The sequence below is a fragment of the Lolium rigidum genome, chromosome 2, assembly GCF_022539505.1.
Source record: "Lolium rigidum isolate FL_2022 chromosome 2, APGP_CSIRO_Lrig_0.1, whole genome shotgun sequence".
Taxonomy (NCBI): domain Eukaryota; kingdom Viridiplantae; phylum Streptophyta; class Magnoliopsida; order Poales; family Poaceae; genus Lolium; species Lolium rigidum.
This window is the reverse complement of record NC_061509.1, coordinates 15,363,966-15,391,372: the sequence shown is the minus strand read 5'-3', so window position 1 is coordinate 15,391,372 and position 27,407 is coordinate 15,363,966.

The following is a 27,407-nucleotide window of genomic DNA, read 5'->3' as shown; positions in this document are numbered from 1 at the left end:
CAGACTTGCTCAAATGGAAAAACTCAAAACTAATGAAAGTTGCGTACATATCTGAGGATCACGCTCGTAAATTGGCAGATTTTTTCGAATTTTCTACAGAGAACTGTGCCCAGATTCGTGACAGACAGCAATGCTGTTTCTGCGCAGCGATCCCAAATATAACATCAACTTTAACATAGAAACTTTACTTGGCACAAAAACATGATAAGGAGAGGTTGCTACAGTAGTAAACAACTTCCAAGACTCAAATATAAAACAAAGTACTGTAGTAAAAAAAACACATGGGTTATCTCCCAAGAAGTTCTTTCTTTATAGCCATTAAGATGGGCTCAAGCAGTTTTAATGATGCACTCGCAAGAAATAGAAGTTGAAGCAAAAGAGAGCATCAAGAGGCAAATTCAAAACACATTTAAGTCTAAAATGCTTCCTATGCAAAGGAATCTTGTAAATAAACAAGTTCATGAAGAGCAAAGTAACAAGCATAGGAAGATAACATAGAGAGGTGTTTTAGTAACATGAAAATTTCTACAACCATATTTTCCTCTCTCATAATAACTTTCAGTAGCATCATGAGCAAACTCAACAATATAACTATCACATAAAGCATTCTTATCATGAGTCTCATGCATAAAATAATTACTACTCCCAACATAAGCATAATCAATTTTATTAGTTGTAGTGGGAGCAAATTCAACAAAGTAGCTATCAAATATAGGAGGTATATTGTAATCATAATCAAATTTATCCTCCATAACAGGTGGTAACAAAAGACTACTATCATTATAATCATCATAAATAGGAGGCAAAGTATCATCAAAGTAAATTTTCTCCTCAATGCTTGGGGGACTAAAAATATCATGCTCATCAAAGCCAGCTTCCCCAAGCTTAGAATTTTCCATAGCATTAGCAACAATGGTGCTCAAAGCATTCATAGTAATAACATTCCCATTAGCATGCATATAAAGTTCCATGGGTTTCTTAATTCTTTCTTCAAACACATCATGTCCTAATTCAAGATAAAGTTCATAAAGATCTCTCATATTTTTGGTGTTTTCCATTATGCCTAACTAGTGTAAACAAGAAACCAAATGTCGCAATTGCAGAGTCTAAAGGAAATAGCTTCGAGTACTTACAACGGCGCCGGAAAATAGCTTAGTAGCCGAGGTCCGGAGTGTGAGTACCTTTTACCTTTCCTCCCCGGCAACGGCGCCAGAAAATAGCTTGATGTCTACGTTCCCCCTCCTTTCCTCTAGACAGTGTTGGGCCTCCAAGAGCAGAGGTTTGTAGAACAGCAGCAAGTTTTCCCTTAAGTGGATCACCCAAGGTTTATCGAACTCGAGGAGGAAGAGGTCAAAGATATCCCTCTCATGCAACCCCGCAACCACAAAGCAAGAAGTCTCTTGTGTCCCCAACACACCAAATAGGTGCACTAGTTCGGCGAAGAGATAGTGAAATACAGGTGGTATGAATATGTATGAGCGAGTAGCAACGGTGCCGTAAAATAGCTTGTCAGGCGTGCAGTTGATGGTGGTAGTATTGCAGCAGTAGTAACACAATAAAACAAGTAAACAAGCGATAGTAACTCAGCAGTATTTAGGAACAAGGCCTAGGGATTACACTTTCACTAGTGGACACTCTCAACATTGATCACGTAACAGAATAGATAAATGCATACTCTACACTTTTGTTGGATGATGAACACATTGCGTAGGATTACACGAACCCTCAATACCGGAGTTAACAAGCTCCACAATAATGCTCATATTTTAGTAACCTTTAGTGTAAGATAGATCAAAAGACTAAACCAAGTACTAGCATAGCATGCACACTCTGTCACCTTCATGCATATGTAGGAGGAATAGATCAAATCAATATTATCATAGCAACAGTTAACTTCGCAATCTACAAGAGATCATGATCATAGCATAAACCACGTACTAACACGGTGCACACCCTGTCACCTTTGCACACATGCAGGAGGAATAAAACTACTTTAATAACACATCACTAGAGTAGCACATAGATAAATTGTGATACAAACACATTGCAATCATCAAGAGATATAAATAAGCACTTCACTACGCTCTTCAACGGTGAATAAGTACTTCGTGAAATATAGCCTAAGAGACCCACACGGTGCACACACTCGTCACCTTTACACACGTGGGACAAGGAGTCTCCGGAGATCACATAAGTAAAACCCACTTGACTAGCATAATGACATCTAGATTACAAGCATCATCATATGAATCTCAATCATGTAAGGCAGCTCATGAGATTATTGTATTGAACTACATAGGAGAGAGATGAACCACATAGCTACCGGTACAGCCCCGAGCCTCGATGGAGAACTACTCCCTCCTCATGGGAGCAGCAGCGGTGATGAAGATGGCGGTGGAGATGGCAGCGGTGTTGATGGAGAAGCCTTCCGGGGCACTTCCCCGCTCCGGCGGGTGCCGGAACGAGACTCCTGTCCCCCGGATCTTGGCTTCGCGATGACGGCGGCTCGGGAACTTTTCTCGTATCGTGGCTTCCTCCGTAAGGGTTTTCGATGCGGGGGCTTTATATAGGCGAAGAGGCGGCGCAGGAGGGTCAACGAGGCGACGAGACCATAGGGTGGCGCGGCCGGGGCCTGGGCCGCGCCACCATGTCATCCGGGCCCACCGAGGCCCCCCTCCGGCGGCTCTCGGGTGTTCTGGATGCTTCCGGGCAAAATAGGAACCCGGGAGGTGATTTCGTCCAATTCCGAGAATATTTCGTTACTAGGATTTCCGAAACCAAAAACAGCGAGAAAACGAGAACTGGCACTTCGGCATCTTGTTAATAGGTTAGTTCCAGAAAATGCATCAAAACGATATAAAGTGTGCATAAAACATGTAGGTATCATCAATAAAGTAGCATGGAACATAAGAAATTATCGATACGTTGGAGACGTATCAGCGCCCCACCCCCACCGTTTTCCATGGCATCGTGCCGGGCCACTGCTGCCAGCCGATTGGCCGGATCACGCTGGAGGTGATGTTCGGGAAGCCGGATCACTTCCGCACCGAGGGAATCGAGTTCGAGGTGGTGGACCTCGTGAGTCCCTACCACGCGCTCATGGGCAGGCCGGCCCTGACCAAGTTCATGGCGGTGCCCCATTATGGGTACCTGAAGTTGAAGCTGCCTGGCCCAAAAGGGGTCATCACCATAGCCGGCGACTACCGCCGCTCCATGGACTGCGCCACGCAGAGCTCCAAGATGGCCCAAACGCTGGTCATCGCCACCGAGAAGCAGCTCATCCACGACGCCGTCGCCTTGGCTAAGGCCGCGCAGGCGGACATGCCGGCTGTGGGCAACCCGGCTGGGACGACTCACTTCCAGCCGGCCGACAACACCAAGAAGATCCTGCTCGACCCGGCGCAGCCGGACAAGTACGTCACCATTGGTGCCGGCTTGAGCGGCAAATAGGAAAGCGAGCTCACCAGCTTCCTCCGTGAGAATCGGGACATCTTCGCATGGACTCCAAGAGACATGCCGGGTGTGCCGAGGGAGTTGGCTGAGCACCACCTCCACGTCCGGCCTGAAGCCAAGCCGGTGAAGCAGCCTCTCAGGCGCTTCGCCGAAGAACGAAGGAAGGCCATCGGTGAAGAAATCGCCCGGCTGCTGGCAGCCGGCTTCATCATGGAAGTGCTGCACCCGGACTGGTTGGCGAACCCGGTCCTGGTTTTGAAGAAGAACGGCTCCGGCGCATGTGTATCGACTACACCAGCCCGAACAAGGCGTGCCCGAAGGACCCCTTCCCCCGCCGCGCATAGATCAAGTTATAGACTCGACTCGCCGGCTGTGAACTGTTGTCTTTCCTAGATGCCTATTCAGGCTACCACCAGATTCCTTTGAATCCGGCTGATCAAATAAAGACTTCGTTCATTACCCCGTATGGGGCTTACTGCTACACGACTATGCCGTTCGGCTTGAAAAATGCAGGCGCCACCTACCAAAGGTGCATGCAAAAATGCTTGCAGGATCAAATCGGCAGAAACGTTCACGCATATGTGGATGATGTCGTTGTAAAAACCAAGGAGATGCCTACCCTCCTTGATGACCTGAGAGAAACCTTCACCAATCTGCGAAGATTCCGGATGAAGCTCAACCCGGCCAAGTGCACGTTCGGCGTGCCGCCCGGCCAACTCTCCGGGCTACCTCGTCTCTCAGCGAGGAATCGAAGCCAACCCGGAGAAGATCAGTGCCATTGAAAGGATGGAGCTGCCGCAGTGCCTCAAGGACGTCCAGAAGTTCACCGGATGCCTGGCCTCCTTGAGCCGCTTCGTCAGCCGGCTGGGGGAGAAGGCACTGCCCCTGTATCAATTGATGAGGAAAGCGGACAAGTTCATCTGGTCACCGCAGGCGGATGAAGCCTTCCGTGACTTAAAGCGCGTGCTCTCAACCGCGCCAATCCTTGCAACGCCGGGTTCAATGGAGCTGATGCTGTTGTACATCGCAGCCACCAACCGAGTGGTTAGCGTTGTCCTAGTGGTGGAGCGCAAGGAAGCAGCCAACAGGGAGCAGCTGGTTCAGCGCCCAGTCTATTACCTTAGCGAAGTGCTCTCCCAGTCGAAGCAAAACTACCCCCACTACCAGAAGGTCACCTACGGCGTATACATGGCGGCCAAGAAGCTCAAGCACTACTTCCAAGAGCATCCCATCAGGGTGGTTGCCACAGCGCCCTTGGCGGAAATCATCGGCAGCAAGGATGCCAACGGCCGGGTTGCCAAGTGGGCCCTGGAGCTAGCCGCCCACACCATCCTCTACGAGCCGCGCACAGCCATTAAGTCGCAGATCCTCGCGGACTTCTTCGTCGACTGGGCCGTGATGCAATACCTGCCGCCTGTGCCGGATTCCACGCATTGGAAGATGCACTTTGACGGCTCGAAGATGCGCAACGGCTTGGGAGCCGGCATCGTCATCACCTCTCCCAAGGGAGACCGACTGGACTACGTCCTGCAGATCCACTTCGCCGCATCCAACAATGTGGCGGAGTATGAAGCGCTCATTCATGGGCTGAAGCTGGCCAAGGAGATTGGCGTGCGTCGCATACTATGCTTCGGCGACTCCGACTTGGTTATACAACAAGCATCTGGCGACTGGGACGCGAAGGACTCCAACATGGCCTCATACCGCTTCCATGTCCAGCAGCTATCCGGCTTCTTCGACGGCTGCGAATTCCACCACGTGCCACGAGCAAGCAACGAGGCGGCTGACGCCTTGTCCAAGATTGGCTCAACCCGGCAAGCCATTCCGCCGGGCATCGCCTTGGCGGTTCTCAAGAAGCCGTCCATTATACCGTCACCGGATTCGGATTCAATATTCGTGCCGGCTGACCCGGGGGCTGCTCAGCCGAACCCGGGGGCTTCATCGCCCAAGTCGGGGGCTAACAAGCCGAACCCGCCGGCTACCATGCCGAACCCGGGGACTTCTCAGTCCAACCCGGGGGATTCATCGCCAAACTCGGGGGCTAGCAAGCCAAACCCGCCGGCTAGCAAGCCGAACCCAGCGACCATGCAGTCGAATTCGGAAGCTCCCACGCAGGAGGCCCTGTTGGTCAGCGTATTCGAGATAGGATGCGTACCTTCATGGGCACAAGAATTCCTCTCCTACCTCACCGACGGTGTGCTGCCTGATGATAGAGTCCAGGCCAGGCAGATTGAGAGAAGGGCCAAGGCCTACACAATCATCAACCACCAGCTGTACAAACGCAGCGTAAGTGGGGTGTTCCAGCGGTGCGTCGAGCCGGCTGAAGGGATTGAACTCCTACGGGAAATCCATCAAGGAGAATGCGGACATCACGCCTCATCCAGGGCCATAGTGGCCAAAGCCTTCCGGCACGGTTTCTACTGGCCGACTGCGCTCAGAGACGCAGAAGAGCTGGTGAAGAAGTGCAACGGCTGCCAGCGCTTTGCCAAGCAGAGTCACACGCCGGCTTCCGCCTTAAAGACCATCCCCATTACCTGGCCATTTGCCGTATGGGGCTTGGATATGGTGGGCCCCTTCAAGACAGCCCGAGGCGGCATGACTCATCTTTTGGTGATGATCGATAAATTCACTAAGTGGATCGAAGCCAAGCCGATCAAGAAGCTGGACGGCTCCACAGCCGTCACATTCCTCAAAGAGATAATCGTGAGATATGGCTACCCGCATAGCATCATCACCGACAACGGCAGCAACTTCGCCGAAGGCATCTTCAAACGCTACTGCGGGGAGATGGGAATCCGGATGGACTTATCTTCCGTGGCACACCCGGAGACCAACGGTCAAGTGGAGAAGGCTAATGGCCTGATCCTAGCCGGCATCCGGCCCCGGCTGGTGGAGCCGCTTGAGCGCTCGGCCGGCTGCTGAATTGAAGAGCTGCCCAGCGTGCTGTGGAGCCTGCGCACGACGCCAAACCGCTCAGTCGGCTTCACACCCTTCTTCCTCGTATACGGGGCCGAAGCCGTCCTGCCGACTGATATCGAGCACGACGCACCAAGAATCAAGCTATACACAGAAGCTGAAGCCAAAGAAGCTCGTGAAGATGGAGTCGACCTGGTTGAAGAGGTCCGGCTGATGGCCGAATCCAGGTCCGCCGTATACCAGCAAAGCCTCCGTCGCTATCACAGCCGGAAGGTCAAGTCCTTAGCATTCCGAGAAGGCGACCTAGTGCTCCGGCTGATCCAACGGACAGCCGGACAGCATAAACTAGCATCCCCATGGGAGGGTCCCTTCATCGTGAGCAAGGCAGTAGGCAATGATTCCTACTATCTCATAGATGCCCAAGAGGCCAAAAAGAACAAGGCGAGCAAAACTGACGAGGAGACAAAACGTCCCTGGAATGTCAGATTGCTTCGGCCATTTTACACTTGAGAGCAGGAATGTGTGTATCCCTTGTATCCCCTTTTGTAAGCTATGAAAAAGCATGCGCCGAGAGCGCCGTTTCCGACAAGTTTTTCGCATACTCTACTTCGTTTCGCCGATTGGCTTGAACCCTTTCACGCGGCCGGCTCAGTAACGTGATCCGGTTTCCGACAGCCGGCTTCCGACCCAGCTACAGACCGCAACCCGGCTGTCCGGCTGGCGGGAGTAAGGCCTAGGGAGCCGGCACGCGAAAAACGACTAAGGAAAGAGTAAAAGCGAGTTGACTTGCAACTTCACATAAAAGTGCCGGATTGCCGAATTCAGCTCGTTCGACTGAAATACTATCGGCCTCACCCAGCGGCACGCTCTTGATCCGGCGACGGATCGCAAGTCGGACGTACGACCGGCAAGAGCACAGCCAAAGAGTGGGGCGGATGGGAAAAAGCGAACAAGTTGGAAGAAAGCCAGCCGGCACACAAATGACTAAATAAACACATTAAAGTGTGCCCTAATAAAAGGATAATGATATTGTCTTACATATGCACCCGGCATCCCGGGGATTTAATAAATTGTCTTGCAAAAGCATAAACCTAGCAGGTAAAAGCTAAGCGCCGGCTGGATCAAGGACCAGCCGGAGGAGCATCAGCAGAGCCGGCTGGCGGGTCATCCTCCGGCACGTCTTCCGCCTCCTCATCCTCAGCCTCCTCCTCGTCGTCAGACGGCGGATTCGGATCCGCGATGAAGATGGCCTTGTCGACGAAGTCGGCAATGGCGCAGGCGCGGGCGAGCCGGGCGGTCTTGTTCTCCGCTGGGAGCTTGTTCTCCACGTCGGCGCGTCGATACTCCAACTGGTCGAGGCTAACCTCGTTGTACCAGGAGAGCACGAACGACAGCGCCATGTCAGCTCCGGCACGCGCGGCCGACTCCTTCCAGTCCAGGAAGCGGTCAGGAGCCCTCTCCAGCCAGGAGATGAGGTTGGAGAGGTCTTGCGGCAGCGTCTCCGTCGGCCATAGCAGCCGGATCAGCTCTTCCGCCGCCTTCCGCAGCTCCCAGCCGAGCTTGGTGATTGGCTCCACCCGAGCAGCCATGGACGACAAGTAGTCATCCATGGTGAAGCAGTCGGAGCTCTGCTCGCCAGTGGCCTGCCGCCGCTCCTCCCGCGCCCTGCCAACAGCCGCTAGCGCCTCCTCCTGCGCCTCAGGGAAGGCCGCTGCAAAGAAGCAGCATATCAGAAGCCATCAAAGCCGAAATAAGCTGAAAAATGCAAATTTTCGAAGTCCTAAAGTAAGCCTGGCGGCAGCCGACAAGATCCGACTGCCCCCAGCCTGAAGATGGAGATTCCGAAGCTCTAAGCCTGGCGGCAGCCGGCAAGAACCGACTGCCCCCAGCCCGAAGATGGAGATTTCGAAGTAAAAAAGAAAAAAGCCTGGCGGCAGCCGGCAAGAACCGACTGCCCCCAGCCCGAAGATGGAGATATCGAAAAAATCAAGTTTCTGCCGCCGGCCGCCAACCTAAGCCGGCAGCCGACGGCCGAAAGCCGGCAAAGGGGAAGGCATAAGAAAAAAAACTCACCCGCCAAGCCGCGGTCGAGCCCGCTAAGTTCCCCCAACCACCGCTTGGCGGTGGCCGACAGCTCTTGGGACTTGGAGGTCACCTCTTGCTGGAGCGCAAGCCGTTGCCGCTCCACCTCCTCCAACCGCTTGCTCAGGCCCTCCAGCTTTTCCTCCTGTTCCTTCTTGAGGGCAGCGAGTTCCTTGAGGTGGTTAGCCTCGAGGAGGCGCAGCCGCTTCAGCTCCCCGTCAGCCACTTTCAGCTTGGCGGCAGCGGCCCGGTTCGCCTCCTCGCTTGTGACGCATTGAGCGCGGGCAACTCGGAGGTCCGACTCAAGCTGCGGGACCCGGGCGGCCTCAGCTGCAAGCCGGCAAAAACAAGCCGTCAGTAAAACAGAAGCGTAAAAAAGAACAAAGGCAAAGGAAAGAAAGCCTCACCCTTGACGACCTCCAGCTCACGAGCCAAGGCGGCCCGCTCGATCTTGGCCCGGTGGTAGCTGGTCACCACCTGGTTGTACAAGACGGTGCGCCGCTCCTCAATCACCTGAAAGAAACAATCAGATATCCAGACGAAACCCGGACCGGCTCCAAGCAGCCGGACCATGCCTCGGAGGGCTACCAGGATAACAACAAAATTGCAAAAGAAAAGAAAACACACCTTCTCGGCATCCTCCAGCGTCGCCAGCTGGGCAAGGGTCTCGGAGGCCTTGTTCTTAAGGCTGGCGCGATAGCCGGAGAAAAGCATCTTCATGGGCGCCGTGCCAGGCTGCCCCTCCCGGCTGATTATCTCGCAGGAGTTCGCCTGGTGCCATGCCTTCTCCATGGTTCCAGCCGAGCCGAAGCTGGAGTCGGAGGCGGACGGCACAGCCACCAGCCGGGCACCCTTGGCCACATGAAGGCCCTCAGACGGGCCCGTTGGGCCCTCTGTCCTCACCAGCGCCCGGGAATCGGCGTCCTTGGCGCGTACCGGCTCGTCCCTAGCCGGCTCCTCCCTCGTCGGCTCCGAGGACGGAGGCGGCGCGGTCGAAGCAGTTGGCCCGGTGGGAGCCGTCGTTTCCGGCGGCTGAGGCACTCCCTCCGGGCTGCTCTCCAACACGACAGTGGGCGCGGGCCCGACGACTCCGGTCGCAGGCGGCGCAGCCCCTCCAGCTCCAGCTCCGGCCGCAGGCGGCATGCCCCTGCCAGCTCCGGCCGCCTGCTCCACAAACGGAGCGCGGCGCGGAAACATGTCATCTAGGGTGGGCCTGCGCGCCGACTGACCATGGACACCGCCGCCAGGCGCCGCAGAAGGTACAGCTGAAGAAGACGCCCCTGCGGAAGGCGGCGTAGCCGCAGGCGGCACGACAACGACAGGCGGCGTGCGCGCGCGTGTCGAAGGTTGCGGGGTTGGCTCCCTCCTCTGCCGCTGAAGCGGCGACGTGACGGGAGGAGCTTGCCGAGAGCCTCCTCCATGGACAAACTGTATCGGAGCCCTAGTTGAACAAGCAAGAAAAGATAAATACAAAAAAGAAGGAAAGAAAAGGAATCAAACAAATAGATAAAGAGGAACTTACCCGGCTTGCTCCGGAACCTTCCTGAGCCGGCACTGCTTCTTGACCTTGGCCTCCAACGCGGCTGTAGACCCGCCAAGGGCCCGCTTCTTCCCCTTAGGCGCGGAAGTCGCCGTGCTCGCAGGCGGCCTCGCACGCAGAGGCACCGCGGGATTGGCCCCGTGCCGGATTCCGCCGGCTCCGCCTGCGGCTGCTCCGGCTCCGGCTCGTGCTCCAGCGAAGGCGGCGGGTTATGCTACCCTTGGCCGCCTTGGTCCAGCACCACCGGCAGATCGTCGTCGCCAGCTTGGTCACCGGCTGGGTCGGCCGGGTCGACGTGATCCGGCGTCCAGACCTTTGTCGCCAAGTCGCCGTCCTCGATGCCTTGGCGGGTGAAAAGCTGAAAACAAGACAAGTATCGAGTCGGCTATGCTGCCGCAAGTCGGAAGACGGCAAAAACATCAAACCTACCAGTTCAGGCGGCTGCTCCCGATCGTAGGGCGGCAACCCCCAATCCCAGTTGTCCGGCATGTTGGCCTTGGTGATGTTGTTCACCCGGCGAGCTACCTGGGACTTGGAGAGCTCCACCTTCGACGTCCGTGTCGGGTCGAGCCGGCCGGACATATGGCCGATCTTGTGGACGCGCCACTGGAGCGGTATGACCCGGCGCATGACGAAGGTGCAGAGGAGGTCCTCGGCACTCAGCCGGCCCCCCGAGACGCACTCACCCAGAAAGCCCGACAGGAGGTTCACCTCCGCGTCCGGGTCCGAGGACTTGGCGTTGTAGCCCCAGTTGAGCCGGCCGACTGGCGGAGCCGGGTTGTATTCCGGCAGGTTGAGCCGGTCGAAGGCCGGGCTCTCGTTCCGCACATAAAAGAAAGACATTTGCCAATTCTTCACAGAATCGACAGTCGGAATCTTCGGGAAGGACGTACCCGTACGAGGATAGATGGAGGCGGCACCGCAGGTCCTCAGATGGCCTTCAGTCGTCTGCGCCTTGATGTAGAAGAGCCGGCTCCAAAACTCCACATCCGGCCACAAGCCGGCGTTGCCTTCCATGAAGGCCACGTAGCAGCTGAGGAGGATCATGGCGTTGGCCGGCAGGTGGTGCGGCTGCAGGCCGAAGTGGTCGAGGAACCGGCGGAAGAAGTTGGAGGCCGGCAGGCCCAATCCGCGGTCGAGGTGCGCGTCGAAGACCACGCGTTCGCCGGGCTCCGGCCGAGGCTCCATCTCCGCGCCCGGCGCCCTCGTAATCACTCCCGCCGGGATGCGGCGGAGGCGCACGAGCCGGGCAATGTCATCCTCCCGCATGTAAGAACCTTTCCAGGAACCGCTCGGCTGGGCCATCGAGGACGAAGAAGAGGAGGTCCAGGAGAGACGGAAGGGCGAAGAAGAGCCGCTCCTCGCCGGAGGAGATCGCGGTGGAGAAGAGCGCGCCGTCGATGCGCGCGGCCCCGTGGCGCCGGATTGGCGGGGTTGCGGCGGCAGATCGGCGGAGGATCGTCGGGGCAACTGCTCGCCGAGGCTCGCCAGGAGAACGGAAGAAGGACGGCGCCTGGGCAGTGAAGTGCTCGAGCGCGAGAAGGAGCGAAAACGGGAGCGCGAGGAGGAAGAAAGGGGCAAGTGCCGCCTCGATGCCTCCCCCGCGGCATTTAAAGCCCTCAGCCGCGGGCGGTTGGCCTCCAAGTGGCCAACGTGGGCCACGTCTCCGGATTTACTGCGCCCTAACTCCTCCCACGACCGCTGCCGTTACCAGAAACTGCCAAACCACGTCGCCCACAACCGCATCGGATCCAGAGGGGACATTGATGTGACCAGACGAACCGGCGGCAGAGACCAAGCGTCAGACCGGTCAAGTCGGGTGCGGAACCCGAGGCGGCGGAGACTCCGGCGTGCCGCAAGCCGGAGCCGGACAAGAATTTCAACTCGAACCAAAAGTCATCAGCAAGGCGGGGACGTCGTCAAAACTTGCGAGAAAGCAAAAGTTGCACAAGTGTAAGTAGCAGCCGGCTAGAAGCAGCCGGCGAGAACGAGCCGGATGAGGGCGCAGCCGGCTGAAGGGAAATTCTCAGTCGGCCCCTCCAAGTGCCGCCAAGCATATTCAAGAAGCCAGGAAAACCTGCCTAGGTCCTTCTAAACGCAGGACCTTGCCAGCTTCGGGGGCTAATGTCGGGGGGAAGACCCCGGGTAGGGCAATGGACGCGGAGCAGCCGGCTGACCACTGGCCGGCTCGCGGCAAAGGCCGGCTGAGGAGCAGCCGGCTGGCGCCGTGGTCGGCTGGTCCGGAAGCCGGTTGGCTCTAAGTCCTAGTCGGCCTGGCTGCGGCTCTCGACGCTGTAGGCCGGGCCGGCTTCTACAAGCCATATCCGACTGGGGGTCTGTACCTCAGACCGACTCGAGGCTGGCGAGTCTTGCACTGGAGGGGACCGGGTTGGTGATCCGGGTTCCCAAAGTCCACGCTGACTCCATCTTCCGTAAAGCGCGGGGCACTGTGGAGCAATAGTGCCACGCGCCGGACAGGCCATCATGGTCTACGTCGAGCCGTACAGGCTACAGTGGCTGACGGCGACAGCCACACCTCCTCGCCATACCGCTGACCTCCTCTGGCGGACGGGACATGCCACGATGCCTCAACGACTCCTGACGTCACCGCCTCGGGAAGGAGCGGAAGCCGGAGCCGGCCGAGCCGGCCAGTAAACTATAGGGTCTTATATGTAAAGTGCCGGTGCCTATATAAGCCGCACTACCCCCTCTCGTGCAGAGGATCGATCATTCTCACTTCTTTCCACCCTTAGCGCTGCCCTGCGAGAGAGACCATCGTCTCCCTTAGCCTCCCAGGGCCAGCCGGACACAGCTCTAGGAGCACCATTGTATTGTGTGATCATCATATACACTCTAGCAGGAGTAGAGGTTTTACCTCCATCGGAGGGCCTCGAACCCGGGTACGTCGCCGTGTCGCTCGTCCCCATACCCGCATCCGGATACCGCCGTGAGATCTCTCAGGAACCACCTTCGATTAGCCACCCTATGGCATATGCCGTGACGATACCACGACAGAGGTGACGCAGTTTTATGGTTCTGGACAAGACAGACAAAGTATCGACATGGATTTATATCAGTAACAGCAGTCGAAGAAATAATAGTACCAAAGGAAAAAAGAAAAGATTGCATGAATAAACAGATGATAAAAACATATTACCTGCGGGAGCGCGTTGGTGGCGCTATATGGCGTCACACGGCAAGATGACGGGACGGTGTCTTTCTTGCTAAGCGACGAGATCTTTCGGACAAGTTTTTCTAAGTCCTTGACCGATAAATCTGTCGACAGACGATCCACATCTTCATCGCCAGCATACATCCAAAGGGGGTTTTTGCGAGCTTGTAGAGGCTGCACCCTAATCCTAAGGAAATACGCTGTGATTTGGATACCCGATAATTCTTGTCCACGGTTATTTTGAAGCTGATGGATGCGTGTCATCAGCGCCTCTGTCGCCGCTTTTTCTTCGTCGCTAGCCTCTGCATCCCAGGATCGACGGCGACGGATTTTTTCGGTACCATCAAAAGGAGGAATGTTGTCTTCAACTGAGCCATGGTTCTCCTCGTGGATATACAACCATTTTTTGCGCCACCCTTGAACTGAGTCAGGGAATTTGACGTCAAAGTACTCGACATCAAGGCGAACGCAGATAACAACGCCGCCTATGTTATAGGCAACGTTGGTAGAGCCATTACGGCGACAGAGAAAAATGCGTTTCCATAAAGACCAGTTAGGCTGGACTCCAAGGAAGGATTCGCAAAGAGTGATGAAGATCGAGATGTGGAGGATGGAGTTGGGAGTAAGATGGTGAAGTTGCAATCCGTACACAAAAAGCAACCCCCGTAGAAAATTGTGAATGGGGGCAGAAAGGCCGCGGATGAGGTGGTCAACGAAACTGACCCGATACTCCATAGGAGGGGTTGGATAGCTTTCTTCGCTGGGGAAGCGCCGCGCGTCTTGCTTCTTGCTGATCCCAAGTTTCTTCAGCAAGTTGATGTCTTGGGGGGAGATTTTGGATCTCTCCCACTCAGTGCTCCCCAGATCCGCGGTTGCCATCTTGGACTCGGGAGTGCTGTGCCTGGTGAGTCTCCGAGGTGGCATCAACAATGGCGCAGGAGAAAAGCGTGAGTATGGTTGAGCTCGAGATGTGTTGGGCGCAATGGGGATTTTGACAGAGGAGAGAAGAGGAGCGGCGCGAGCGAAAGTGTGGAAGGAGGAAGACGATGACCTTAAATAGAGGTGCGGTGAATCGACGCACCGTTGGATGGAGAAATTGTGAGATAGATGGTGTACACGTGGACAAGGGGTAAAAACGCAATTTCGCTAAGATGGGAAGGAAGAGGCGCTACAGTACGTGCGCCAGGAAAAGTGGAGTACGTGTGTCCCCCACTTGCACGACGTGTCAACCTGATAAGAAATTTGGGCCCGCAAGACAGAGAGAGAGAGCAGTTCTCGTGTTTTCCCGATACGGTGATCGTGGCTATCGTCAGTAATGATGTCACCTTGGCAAGGGAAAATCTCGGCTATGAAGCTCCATAAGAATGGCGACAGCAGAAGATTATTGATTATTTCGAGAGCCTTTGATCAAATACAAGTTTTTGCTCAAATGCTCGGGGGCTACTTTGGAAAAAAGAAAAAATTCAAGTATGACAAAATAGAAATGGCGAGAGCCTATGACCAAATGCAAGCATTTGTTCATAGCCTCGGGGGCTACTCCCATCGGGAGCGCTGGTCGCGCACCCGATAGATATGAGAAGTTTGAGAAAGAATGAAAATATAGTGACGTGAGGCATTAAAGTGTTGAGCCTACAACCAAGCACTAGTCCTTGGCTGTAGCCTCGGGGGCTACTCCCATCGGGAACGCTGTTCGCGTGCCCGATGAAATTATAAAAAAAGAAGAAGAGAGAAAGAAAGAAAGAGAGAGAAGAAAAAAGAAGAAGTGAGCATATTTCGAGTTATGCAAATAACTCTACATATACTCCCATCGGGAAGGCAAAATAAGTCATCCGTTGACTCAATAAAATGTGCTATTCCAACAGCCGAAAAAGCACTCGACAATATATTCTCAGAGCGCCAAAGTAGCGAATAATCTCTAAATGCCGCAAAACTTTGCGAAGGTAAGACCCCAGATCCGTTCTGAGCGGCGTGGCGCCGTCTCGACGTCGGTTTGCTACTTTTTTCCGTATCAACGGATACGAAGAAAAATCCTAACGGACGCGTTAGGTACCCGATAAAATATGACTGGGACTCGACAGAATGGTAAGACCTTAAGCGGCACCTGTCGAAGTTTACACCAGTATCCCGAGATCATGTCCAGGGACGTGATCTTGAAGTAGATTTTTGCGGATTGCCACAAGAGCAGTTAACTAGTACCTGATCCGTCAGATGAACTAGCCCCAACTACCATCATCCCTGTACAATATATGATTGCATATCCAAAGATATGTGATAAATTTGGCAGAGTTATTGAAAGATATAAGTTGGAGATTTTCCCTGATTCTTCGATTCAAGCAAAATCTCGGGGGGCTACTGACATAGGCATCCCCAATAGGCCTGCCGAAGATGGTACCCGGGGTTTACTGAAGGTCCACGACTCGAAGAATAAGAAGAATCGGAAGCCCAAGTTATTATTAAGGAAAGCTAGAGTTGTATTAGGAAATACTACTTGTAATCTTGCGGGACGGGTACGAAACCCTCCCGGACTCTGTAACTTGTGTATTACGAATCCCTCGGCTCCGCCTCCTATATAAGGGGGAGTCGAGGGACAGAGAGAGGATCGAATCAATTGTCAACACAACCCTAGTTTCTTAATCGTCGAGTACTTTTTGGCTGAAACCTTCGAGATCTACTTGCCCTCTACTTCCAACGAAACCTAGTCTACAATACGTAGGCATTGATAAGTTAATACCTTGTCACAAGTACGTCTTGAAGAAGAAGTTTTAGAGCTCTCATTTTGTATCTTCAAGACATCAACAAGATGAAGAAAGAAGAAATGTAGTGCAAGTTCAAGATGTGCTATCTCGAAGGGGTCATATGATTGAAGCATGCCATCCATATGGTGTTCATGGATAGGTGAAGATGTGTCGAAGAAGAAGCTCTTCCATAGTGAATTATAGGGGAGAAATATGCAAGATTTCATCAAGCAAACAAAATTAAGAAAGACGTTCAACCTTGTTGAGATCAAGATCATCATCATCTAGCTCAAGTCGAATGCCAAGCCAGACTTTTCCTGCAGTGCGTTTTTGCCCCAACGGTTGGATTGGGGAGGGGGCTATTTAAAGGAGCCTTCTTCCCCAAAGGTTCCCTAACCCTTCTAGCTCGTTTCTCCTCCACTATTGACCTTCATTTGAGATTTTTATCGCCCTCGCCCTCACATGATTCTTGCATCTATTTGAGAGAAACATAGAGAAGATCTAGATCTACGTATTCACCAATCAAATCCTTCTCTTTGTGAGGGAAATCCACTAGATCTAGATCTTGGAGAAATTTGATGTTCTTATCTTCCTCTATTATCCCCCCTATATATTTTATAGCTTTGTTGAAGTTTGAGAGTGTGGGACTTGCCATTGGATTTGGTGCATCAGTTTGAGTTCTCCGCGGTGATATGTGGAGGAGAAAGTTCGTGAGATATTTCTCTCGAGTGTTTGTACTTGGAGCTTGTTCCTCTTGGGTCTTTGGGCCCCAGATGGCTTGGTGATCTTTGTGGTGTTCTTGGAGCCTCCAATGAAATTATGGAGATTCCTTAATCATGAGGCCTTTCTGGCGATTTCTTCGGAACCCCCAATTCAGTTGTGGAGATTGCCCAAATTTTTGTGCAGGTTTGGTGACCACCCTCAAGGTTCCTAGTGGATCAAGGACTTCCCTTTTTGTGGGAAGGCTCGGGGAGAATATGGTGATGCCTCCGTAGCATTTGGGGAGCTTTGTGCCTCCACACCACTCCAACGGAGAGTTGCACTCGCAAGAGTGTGAACTTCGGGATACATCACCGTCTCCATGTGTCTTGATTATTTTTATATCCGAGTTCTTTACTTATGCAGTTTATTTTGTGATAGTCTTCCTGCTTGAAGTTATATATATCTTGTATCACATATTTGTTTGTCTTTCTTAGCATAAGTTGTTAATGCACATAGGTAAACCGTAGTAATACATAGGTTTTGTGCTTGACAAATTAAACAGTACTTTTATTCCATATTTATTCAAGATAATATCGTAAAAATTCTAAACCACCAATTCAACCCCCCCCCCCCCCTCTATTCAGCATTCGTGTCCTTTCAGGAGGGAGAACCGGCATATGGTGGAGTAATCAGCGGCTAGGTTTTCAGAGAGTTGCGTGAGTTTCAAACTTAACTGTATTCTAATTCGGGAAAACATAAATCTTCCCTTTCCAGAGTTTTTCCGTAGCACCCTTAATTTTGGACGATGGTAGTAGTACTTTGGAACGGAGAGAGCAGTTAAGTATGCAGCAATGACATACATTGTTAATTAACTCACACTATACTGTTCCTCTCCAACCAAGAACATGGAGTGGTGGTACCAAGGAGCGTATACCAGGCGATTTACAATCAATCACAACCAAATTAAGCACGTACGCTCTCATGATACTCTGGCGACACCGGTCCTAGACCGAAATTTGATTGATTGGTGGCCACCTAAGCAACACATGCATGGAAGCATGGAACTCATGAGCCGGCAGATTTTCTAATGGAACTTCTCCGATCCAACATCAAGAAAAAGACTTGCCACAAAACTCAACCGAAAACAATCAAGCAAAACGGAATTAGAAACCAAATCATTTGGAAGCCTGATCTAGACCAACGGAGTAGTAAAGTTGTTGCCACCGACCATCCTCTCTGACCATGGACTGTTCCTGTTTCTTACCTACCGTTGTGCTACTACGCTGGTGTAGCACTAGCGGAGTGATACTCCGATTCATTTTTGCAATGCAGTAGGAAGTACAATTAAATTAATGAGAGCCAGATCCAGACTAACGTGATGGCGAGAGGAGTATAATATATACGTCGGCCCACTAATTCACAGGGCCTCGTGATGTGCTCCGTACTGATCAGCTCGTGGGTTCCAAGCAGAGAGCTTAAAAATAATCTAGGAGCGTCAAACTTTTGAATTTAGCCAATCACATTGTACTTTGTATGTAGAGGTTCAAGCAGCCGGCCCGGTCACATTCTCGGATGGCACACATCTCGAGGCAGATCGTTGCAGGCAGAGGCGTGTCAGTAATTTACTAGCGAAACATAAACTCAACTAACTGCTTCGAAGATGATACGGAGTACTCCATTTTGAATCCTGAATTGGTAATGTAGTGGAGGCATAAGCATTAGTTCCATCGATATACACTAGTGCACTCGACCTCACAAAAATCACATTCAAAATTTATAGGAAAATGCGAGAATTACAGAAGTAAAGACTCTCTAGGTTCAACGGTTATCATTCTCGTGCTACATGAAAACCTCATGTTGCAGCCATTCAATATGCTGACGGCTATTTATCAGGATCGTCGGCATTTACCTCGAGCCTCGAGTTTCTTATGACCCTAGAAAAACCGTTGACAAACAAAGACTGTTGGCAAATTGTCCGGTAGCTCTGAGGCGTAGGGTATGATGAGGGGGCATAGTCTCCGACACCATCAAACAGATAGCACACCACGATGGTTATTCATTATCGACAACCGCGCTAAACTCTAGTCATATGTGCATATGCCGATTGCCCGTCGACCATGTGTTGTGTGCCGGTGGAGCAGTTGCCGACAACTATATGCAGAGGGCCACCGGTGTCATAGTGGTATGCCGAGGGCTTTGTGCCTTTGCCGACGGCTTGGGGCTCTCGTCAATAGATTTTGTTTCCTGTAGTATTTGCTCTCCATGATTTAACTTGTTTTCTTCTAATATTCATTTGATCTTCCCTTCAACATTAAATCCTCCTTTTGTTTTATCTTAGTGCAATCAAGCATATCCTACATTAACCAAAATTATATGCCTTTTTTTCATGAAGTCTCTTAGTCAAAGAATATCTTCTTGACATATGTGTTGTCGGCTTATTCTCAATATATTTAGCTTTGGAGTAAACTAGTTGTTGCATACTAACTCCGTTCCAATGAATAAGGCATCTTTTTAATAGTCAATCTACTAAATTTTTAGAAAAATCTATCAACAAATATGATATCCTATAAATATCATATGATAATATATTTTATGATGTATCTAATAATATTGATTTTATATTTTGCAAGTTAATATTTTTTTGTAAATACTTGGTCAAACTTTACATGGTTTGTTTAAAAAAAGATAAACCTAATTCATTAGAACGGAGATACTAACCGGCCAACATACTAGTAAGATAAATTGTTGTATATTACATCAATCGCGTGCCTTGGTGTGGATACGGGGGATCATACTCACTACTACCTCCATTTCAAACAACATGACATATTTAACCAAAAGTCAACGATTTTCTAAGTTTAGCCAAGTTTTATGGACAAGACTATGTACGTAGAGACACAATACAATCAATTTCAACAGGCCCAACGTAAAGTACGTATTGGTAGTACATTACTTGACATTGTAAATGTTGTTATTTGCTTGTTTATTCTGGGCCAAACTATGTAAGTTTTGATATTTTTAAACTAAATTTACAGCCCTTATTTTCTCAAGGAGAAATAGTATGTGTGTGAGAGAGGGCTAAAATATATTTTCCATATTTCTTCGGTACTTGGATTTTTTTAGCGAACCATGCATTTGTTGGTGCATACTACAATTGAAGGTACTAAAGAATTGAAGGGCAGCTTCATCTTTTATGTGCAAACATACTTTTTTTTATATAAGGTTCCCTGTATACAAACAGTTTCAGCTGTTTCGGAGGCGGTATTGAATTAGAGATCCATGCGTGCAGCTACACAGTGGGAGAGGATCAAGGAAGAGAATAGTTTGTTTGGTCTTCGGCATCTACATTTTCGGCACATTCAATAGCTCCTGCATGATTTCTCCGACACTATTTAATGAAAATATATACTACGTAATACTGGTATAGCTTCGTTGGCATTTGGGTTCGTGGACTACACAAACGTCGTATGAATGAATTCCTTTACAGCTACAGCGAAAGCCCAAACGTTTCCACCCACGTAGCTGTATCCTGTATGTACGAGAGAAAGAAATTAAACGCGTATTACCCTCTCCGCTTTCCTCCTTTTTTACTTTGTGGCTGTATCCCACGACGCATTTTCTGTGTATACGTACACACTGTACAATTTCGCCACTGTAGAGCTATGCTATGGCTATGACCATTTTATACGTACTTGATTGATGTCAGGGCTTTTTTTCTCGGGCGATATTTTCGAGATCTCTTCGATTTTCTCGGTACCACATGTATAAGGAAATACCTGCTGATATTTTCTTAAATGTGTGTAATTTACTCATATTTAAAATTTTGTGATGCTTATGTGATGCTTTTTGCCTATATAATCATGCATGCTTATGTTGCTTAGCTTCTGTTCTGAACTACACTTCCAATCTTTGATCCTTAATGTTTCTTATGCTCTGTCTTGGTAGAAGTACAACAGGTATGTGGTATACTACAAGAGAGTTCAAGGAATCTACAATTTACGGGAGGAGGTCGGACACCTTGTGACGGGGAACGAGAAAAACTTCCACAAAGGGTATACGACTAGCGAGAAGGCAAAAGAAGCTTACCTTCTTAGCACAACATACCGTCTTCTATGTACCTCCCAAAAACGAAGTTCATGAAGCTCCCGAGATCGCATGTCATGGTGAAGAACTTCATCATCATCATCATCCTGGTGATCTGGATCATGTATTTGCTATGGTCCTAATCTTGTGTGATCGAATGTATTGGCCTTACACCCAAAATTTCAAACATCGTGTGTTGCATCAGCCCAATCTAAAAAATCGATAGATTAATTTCTAGCCAACCAATCAATCTGGACAATAATTCTGCCTTCAGGGGGAAGCTCCCATAGGGCAAGGTATGGCAGCTGTCCTACTTTGATTTTTGGTGAATACATTTAGATGGACATGTTTCTTTTGAACAATGTGAGTGGACATACATCAAAGACTATGTGCCAAAAACAAGGCTCATTTTCTAGGTTCAATGTGAATAATATTGTTTTTATTACATAAATTTGTCGGCGTAATGGGATCAAGGGTCCCCACGATTACACCGCGGCGCGCGGACTCCAGCCCATGGCGCCCCAGTCACGATCACAATGAGCAAGTCAGGTACGTACCACCGTGAAACATGTGTAACTACGCTAAGAATTACCTTTTGACGTAGGCACCCCAGCGGCGGACAAGCACTACCGGACGAAGGCTAACCATGACAAATGGAAAAGTTAAGGAGAACATGACAAGCTGGGCAAGGAGCTACCCATGGTCTCCTTCCGGGGATGCCTCCGGAAGAGGGGTTGAGGACGAAGAAGCGGGGCAGCCAAACCAAGGCGTGGTCCGGACGGCCCCGGAAGGGACTTGGGAACTGCCTCTCCCTGGCCAGGCGCGACCAGGGAGCGGGGGCCAGCTGAACCTGACTAGACGTGTCAGGACTTGCATGGGGAACATGCGAGGCACCTGCACCCCTGCGCTTCATCATGGCGCGGACTGGCAGAGGCCTGCGCCGCGGACAGGAGTGACAGATTGCTGCCCGAGTTGTCACGCCACCATCAAGTACGTCGGCACACCGCCTATGGCCATCCATTGGCCACTAGCACAACCCACCTGCCCTTTGTCCGTGTGGCTCCATCCGATTGAGTCCGGAAATGCTCTTGGGCGGTGCTCGGACTAGCCGTTGTGACCATTTCATGAGCTATAAAAGCAAGGAACCAACCAGTAGAGAGAAATCCAATCAGACCCGGTCAGATCCAATCTGAGCCAATCCGACCCAATCCAACGAGGCCGAATCCAGACCAATCCGAGGTAGCTAGACCAGACCAGGCCGAGCAAAATCAACCCACCACTCGGCCAACCTATCGACCAAGATGAGCAACACGCTTGACAACGTCAAGGCAAAGATCCAGGAGAGAGAGAGAGACTCTAATTCAGACTAGCATGGTCTAGTTGAATAGGAAGAAAGAAAGAGAGAGCGAAATAAAGAGGAAGCCCAGGAGGTGTAGGAGCTAAAGAAAGGGTCCTCCCGGCACATGAGAGTTCATCATCTTGTACAATATCCATCCAAGATAATCCACCAAAGCAGAACGTAGGGTTGTTAGCCAAAGCGCATCCTGAACTTGGGTAAAAACTGCTCATGTGTGATGTGTGCATGCTTTTCCCCCCGCCTTAGCATGATCCTGATGCGGCGTTGAGGCCAAAACGCCTTCGTGACCACTACCGAACAAAAATTGGGGTGTGCTCATCCCCGGTGTCCGCATATGCGAGACGCGACAAAATTTATCGTATCTCTTACTATATAAAAGATAACCTTGAGCTATTCATTATTAGTATGCGGAGAATTGGAGACTTAAGAGATTTCTTGATTTTTCGATGGCACATCATATTACTCCAACGATTTTTTTGAAAAGAGGGAAAAATATTTTCCCTATTCCATTAATTAAGAAAGACCAAATTACAACAAGCGCAACCATATTACAAAAACAAACTTTACTTTCCCGGCATCCAATTACCCATGCGCTTGGCATCCGCTAGGACCCAAAGCTTAGACTCTTGTTTGATCTTTTGAAAGTTTACTGAAGGTGGTGCTTGCTTGTTCTTGAATACCCGAGCATTCTTTTCATTCCGAAGCTCCCAAGAAACTACAAGAGTGACGGAGGCCCAAATCCTTTCGCTTCGTCATATTATCCCACCATGTGTGGATAGATTGGGTTGAACAACCATGGAGGTCAAGAAAATGTAAGCCAAGCCAATCCTTGATGAGACCCCAACAAATGGTGTACCTACAATTGACAAAAAGGTGGTCCACCGACTCCATCATCATATTGCAAAGGGGGCAATTCCAGCAATTCGGCCAACCTCTCTTTTCCAAGCGGTCGTTCGTCCAAAGCCTATTTTGTACCGGAAGCCAAGAGAAGAACTTAATTTTGGGAGGGGCCCAAATCCTCAAAACCGAAGAGCTAACGGGATATGAATTAGCACCAAAGAATTGGGCCTTGTACGCGGATTTAGAGGAATATTGGTCATTAACGGCGAGGTTCCAAATGATCTCGTCCGGTACTCCCTCTTGAAGTGTAATGTTCCTAAGCTTGGCCCATAGGGAAATGTATTGGCAGATGTGCTCGATAGTGAAGTCCGCGGCCATGTTGATCTTGGAGATCCAACCATTATTGTGCAAAGCTTTATTGAAATTGTAATGCTTCCTTGTGGAGATGTTGAAGATGAGTGGAGCAATATCAATTGGCTTAACGCCATTAAGCCACGACGCCTCCCAAAAGGGAGTCTTTTCTTCATTCCCCAAGGTAATGATGGTGGCGGTATAGAAGAGGTCCATGTCCGTCTTATTGCAAGGGTTCCCAAACCGATCCAAATCTTCCCCGGGTCTTTCCACTCTAGCCATGGCCATCTCAAACAAAGTGCTCTTGCGAAAAATGGGTATTGAGCACCCCAAGGCCCCCAAGATTTTTTTGGTCTACACACCGTGTCCCAATTCACCTTGCATTGACCACCGTCGACCTTGTTGGCAGCCGCCCATAAGAATGCCCGCTCAATTTTCTTCATGTTGTGAATGGATCTGGGAGCCTCACAATCCATCTATCACTTCACTCCAACGGTATTATTACCCCATTGAGTTGCATTATTTTTATCAGCGGCAAAGACAACAATCAAAAGCAATTTTCTTGGCGACATATATCATCAAGACCGAGTTTTGAACGGGCCGAGAGATATTTAAAAGTTTTGATCCATAAAATTACAAAAGATTTTTTTTGAAAGGTAAAACTTTGTCATTGAGCTGGTATTATTGATATGTTTGTACGTTCTATTATAATCAAATATGTTTATATTTTATTGTGTAGGTGATTGTGTTTGAAGCATATACTACTATATCGTCGCTAATGTCTCCGAACTATTGTTCCTTGCACCATTTTTTTAGAGTTCCGTCTACCTTAAAATATTTCCGTCATCGCCATTGTCAGCCCTAATGCCGCTTGTGACATTGTTATATATCAACCAAAAGTAGTGCTCAAACTGGTCTAAACTCCATTTTTTCTCATGCAGCATCCAGTGGGCCAAAACTTTTTATATATATGAGCAACCAATCACGCTCATGTAATATAGACTCATACTCCGGTACTCGATCAAAGCTGTTGGCTTCATTGTGTAGCACAGAGGGCATGCATGTTCCACCGCAATACACACATGTGCGTCCATATGCGAATGTTCCAACCAACACTTGGCATGGCATGATGGCATACTATCGCGAGCTTCAAGAATATCGATGGAAAAGCTAGCGTACTTGCGCCAACATAGGCTAGTGTTTGCCTGGTTCATGCTTGATTGCCTCTAAGATCATCTTCAACGGGGCGACGCATTTCGGACGCCCAAAAGTGGTCGCGAGCGTCCGTCGCCCCGCGGATATATTTTGTCCGAGTATCCGTTTGCGTCTGGGTGTGCGTTCACCGGGGCGATCCATTTTTAGATTTGCAACGCATTTAAAAATATAAAAAGTAATACATTTTAATGCATAAAAACTATACAATGTAGATCTAGAAGACTAGACTACTTGCTTCCGGACGGGCCGGCACCGTCGTTGCGTCGCTCCATCGCCTGCTTCTCTGCCGCCTCCCGTGCGGCTGCTATGGCTCGGTGCGCCGCCGCGTCCTCTTGCGAGCATCTGCTCCGGCCTCGCGCTCGCGGCGTCGTCCTTGAGCGTCTCGAAAGACTCGACGATAGCCCTCTGCTCCGCCGCCCTCTCCTCCGGCGTAGGCGCATCAGGGTCATCGGAAGACCAAGATATCTCGGAGTCGGAGTCCTCTGCGGCTGCGTCGGCCGCCAGCCTGCGCTGTTCCAGCTCGGTGTCGACCGCCGCATGCTCCTCTGCTTCCTTCTCCGCTTCAGCCAGGGCCACGGCGTCCCTGACCGGGTGGAGGAGGTCGGTGCTGTCTTCGGAGTCGAACTCCTCGTCGGAGCTCGAGGCCGGGGGAGGTGGAGTGGGAGGTGAAATTGGAGGCGCGGCAGCCTGGCCGCGTCCGGCGCTGCTCATGGTGGATCTGTTGGAGGCTGAGCGGAAGCGGCGCTACGGCAGCGGCGGCTAGGGTTTAGTGGGGAGGAGATGAGATGCTCGCGCCCCTGTTTATATAGGTCGGAGGCAGGGCGACGGCTGCGCCACGCGTGGCATCGCCATTACTACGTGCGCAGAGGTAGGCGATGGCCGCGCGCCACGCGAGGCATCGCCATTTACGCGGCCGCAGACTACCGAAGCGACGCCTCGACGCCAGTACTGGCGGAGAAGACGCATCGACGCTGCGTCACTGCCTGGTGGGCCAGACAAAACGTCCGCCAGACGCGAGCGGACACTTTCCCGTCCGCGGAGACGCATCCCAGTCGCATATTTGGGCCAGGTTTGCGTCTCCGCGGATGATCCGATCACTTTGCGTCGCCCCGCTGGAGGTGGTGTCAGACGCATTTTCGGTCACGCCGGACGAAAACGGTCAGCGACTATTTGCGTCGCGCCGCTGAAGATGCCCTTACCAGATCGATCACACTTCTCGTGACTACGCTGACTATCAACTCCTTACCTATCTGATCTCAAAAAAAAAAAACTCCTTACCTATCTACTAGCTAGCTACGACAATTGATGGATGGGTCGATATATCCATGCATCACGGGCCGGCCGGCGACAATGTTGGAGATGCTCTAAGATGGTGGCGTGTAATAAAAATGTGTGTCTTCTTTGTCGCAAAGAATGGTCGATGTGGTACGTGTATATTGGATCCGATCCAATCAGCACGGTAAAAACAGTGACTTGGGCAAAGATATAGTATCGATGATTGCCTTCTCTTGACGACGATACGCGAGAGCAGAGAGGGCCGAACTGACAGAAGCTAGTTCATATGAGATCAGTAGCGCGCGTGCCCATTAATTAGAAGCGGGGAGAGCAGTAGTACCGAACTACGATCTTAAATATAAATTCATCCAAAATAAGGTAGTACTTGTATCGTAAAAATGCTGCTCCCTCCGATTTATGGAAATGCCTGTGACGTTCTGATGCCGTCTTCCTGAATCTTTTCGCTGTGATGTTGTGCGATGGCCACTGACGCCACCGTGTTCATCATACCACTGCCTGTCCCTGCCCGTGCGGAAGAGTGAGCTGCAATGCAAGCAGCAGCTACCGGACCAAGCAAGCAAGCACGCGGATCACTGGTGCTGCATGTGAGCGTACTGCATCCTATTACGTACTAACCAACCACGCAGCTGTGTGTATCTCAGCTCATGGTGCTCGACAGTTGATACCTCTCCAGCGCCAGGCAACAAGTCGACCCTCCACTTGGCCGACAGCTATCGGTAGAATCGTGGTGGCATCGAAGAGCTACTGCACACGCGGCCAAGTACACTACTACGATTTCATAGTCCTTCCTCCACACCAGTCCTGGCCAGATCGACCAAACTTGATTGGTGATTTGGTGGCCAACTAAGCAACACATGGGATGGATACCGTACAAGGAAGAAAAAGACTTGGTCATGTTTGAAACAGAGAGAATTATTTGGGAATCTGATCTTTTATCAACAACAACCTAGCTACAGTAGCTCAGTAAGCAGCCATGCACCGACCATCCATTGGACTCGCTCTCTAGCTCGTTTCTCGCGCTGCGAGTACCCCAGTTCACTCGAGAACCACTCCTAGTATTTGATAAGGCGAAATATAGACGTGCGGTTTTGCTAGCTGAACTAAGTCCGTGCTCAGACAAGTTATACACGGTTTGACTGCATTGTGGTTTGTGCGTGTGAGTTGTAAGTTGAGTTGCAACTGAGTTTTTTTAGTTGTAAGTGAGGTGTGCTTCAATGTCCCCCTTTTCTCCCACTACTATCAAAGTTAAAGGGATAAATTAGCCCATGAAGAGACATCAAATATTCTAGCCATCTAGATAAGACCAAAGTTTGCAAAAGGACCACAATGAAGCATAGCCATTGTAAGTGAGATTTTAACTTAGATTTTTTTCCAGTTACAAGTGAAGGTGTAACTAAGGTTTTCAGTGTCGAGATACTAGGTATTATTTGGTGAGTTTGTTTGCATTGTTGTAGGTTCTCTCAACTAATTCGGTTGGCACTGATCAGAATGAAGTGTAGCAGAACAAATCGTTTGATCCAAAAGTCTAAAAGGACATACTGAAGTATTGGGGATTTGGCAAACCACTGCAGCCCAGCCGAGATGTGGTGGAAGTTGCCACACACATACAAAGTGAATACTGAAAATAGGTAAATCCGTAAAGTGTTAAACAACTCGTTAACACCA